Source organism: Anarrhichthys ocellatus, unplaced genomic scaffold (genome assembly GCF_004355925.1).
Source record: "Anarrhichthys ocellatus isolate YVR2014 unplaced genomic scaffold, GSC_Weel_1.0 scaffold6, whole genome shotgun sequence".
NCBI classification, from domain to species: domain Eukaryota; kingdom Metazoa; phylum Chordata; class Actinopteri; order Perciformes; family Anarhichadidae; genus Anarrhichthys; species Anarrhichthys ocellatus.
In genome coordinates this window covers 7328718-7331243 of record NW_022280036.1, presented here as the reverse complement: position 1 = coordinate 7331243, position 2526 = coordinate 7328718, and positions in this window count along the sequence as shown.

The window sequence follows — 2526 nt, the reverse complement described above, 5'->3', positions numbered from 1 at the left end:
TAGTTTAACGGCTTAGCATTTCTTGTTTTTTGTTGTTCACTGTATATTATATGAATTATGCTAAATCAGTGCCAAACCGTACACACTGATGTGGCTTTCTTTTGTGTGGATATTATGAAAAGCAATTATAGAATTTGTTTTTTTTGTATGGACAACTAAGTCGTCTGAGCTATATGGGATGATATTAATAATAAGTCATTATATTCACGCCTCAGACAAGAAGTCATTAAAGGTATACAGGTTAATCAGTTTCCTGGCAAAAACTGTGCCATAAGGACAAAACTTCATTCCAAGAAATGTTACTGAAATTTCCAATCGGAGAAAGGATACAAGTAGCTACATTTACAAGGCACTGAATATCCAACTAAGTTCTGTAAAGTCAATCAGTGAAAAAAGGGGTCTAACAATATGGCAGAGGTGTACATCTGAGCAGGCTGTACTGAACTGAGGGTCTTTGTGAAAAGGAAACAAATGAGGGAAACCACCAAGAAGCTGAAAGAGATGCTGCATGGTTCAGATGGGAGGGACTGTGCAGTGTGACAACAACAGCTTCAGGTGCTTTATAAGCAGCAGCCTAAAGGAGAGAGACACCTTTGAAGAAAACCTCACATGACATCCGGGCTAGCGTTGCATGCCAGAAGGCATTTCTGCTGCTCGTCAGCAAAATCAATTAATGTAGCAAATTCAGAGAAATCTTGTCAGAAATTTGAAATACAGTTTGCATGACAACTGTTACTTGGGATATTTATTTTCCAGTATGATAATGATCCCAAACATAGTTAGAAATGGCTTCAAAACAGCAATGTCAATAGTTCAGGACCTGATCTAATATAATTTGTGGCCGGACTTTAACATTGCTCCCCATGTATGCATCTATCTCTGTGTATCTTTCTGCCAGTCTGTCTTTTATTGTGTGTTGCAGCAACCGGTCCTTAAAAAAGGTGAGAAAGAAAGGGGTGTAAAGAAAAACAAAGTGATGCTCAATGCCCGACAACTCAGTGGATATCCTCCTATACCTCCACACACGTGTGCACGCGTACACAACATTTACAACCCCACTGTCCCCTCACATTGCTCCAGTATCTTAAACAAATACAGGCCAGCAAATCGAGTAATCAACCCTTTAACACTGACGTCATCTAACAAAAACACACATAAACAGTTATGTCTGTCCGTTCCACTGTGGGCTGCCCCTGGCCTCGTCTACTGTCTAGTGACTCACTGATGTCAGAGAGTCAGGGACTAACTTTTACCTTAGTACCTCTACACCTCCCCATTTTCTCTACCCTCTTCGTCATCACTGTGTCCCTTCAACACAAATGACTCCTCAGCCTTCCAACCTGGAAGTCCAGGAAGGTTTTTAACGACACTGCTCAGCCTCACCGTAATTCCTTTCGCACTCACATTCAATTTTTTTCTCTACAGCGTGGCAACCAAGAAAAATCACAGAAAAAAAGGCATTCCTGAGTAATGCTCACCTGTTTCTGACAATTCCCACAGGTGACAGAGACTAAGTACAGCCTAACAGTAAAGTGACGGTGAGAAGTAACAGTAGAGTGTATCAGTGGAGGTGTTTTAAATGAGTTATTCTATTAATTAATTCACAAATTAACATATTAGCGATGCACACCCCAATAGTCTGTCCTCACCTAAAGTCATAGTGAAACACTAATGGTGTGTTGTCAGCACAGAGTTACAACACTGCCTTGTAGTGTCCAATCATGGTACTGCATCATCAGGGAAATCCCCCTACATGCAGCCAGTCAGAATGAGGCTCATGCGGGCAAAGAGCAGGACTGAAGAGAGCAAGTAAGAAGAGCATATGAGAGGAAAGACAACAAGAGAGAGAGAGAGAGCTTGAAAGATAGAGCTTCTTTCTGTTTTTTCTTGCTTTCTTGGTGCAGTGGTTCCCAAGGGCCAAGACTAATCTGAGCGTTCACAAGATGAAGTTTATTCTAATGAAAACAAACAACACATTTTCGTTACACAAAATGTATAAAAACAATGTGTATTTCTTTAGATTTTTCTCTTTTTTGTCAAATACTGGCTTTTTAAAAATTAACTCATGTCCATGATCATAAGCAGTGATGTGGGATCACAAGTCCCGACACTCCCTCATTTTAATGGGTCACACATCAGAATATTTGGGAACCACTATGCCTGCTCATATATATTATCCTCGTCAATATACCCGTTGTATCTGTTTTCTTATGAGCTTATCATTCAGTATCTGTATCATTTGAGTCCCTGCCTATAGTTACGATAGAGGCAGGTCGAGACAAACGTAAAGTATACACTCACATACACACAATGCAGCACAAACACATTAATGCTCTACATATGAAAAAGCTCAAGCAGATAATTTGAATGTGAAGTGTTTGATGTCATTTATGCAACTGTGTTCAGACTCCAGATTGATGGAACCTGAGGATCTGTGAGTGCACATTCTCAGCGACTGAAATGGTGCCGTATGCAAATCTCATGTTAGTTGAGATATCTGCCGTATTGCTCTTCATACTATGCATG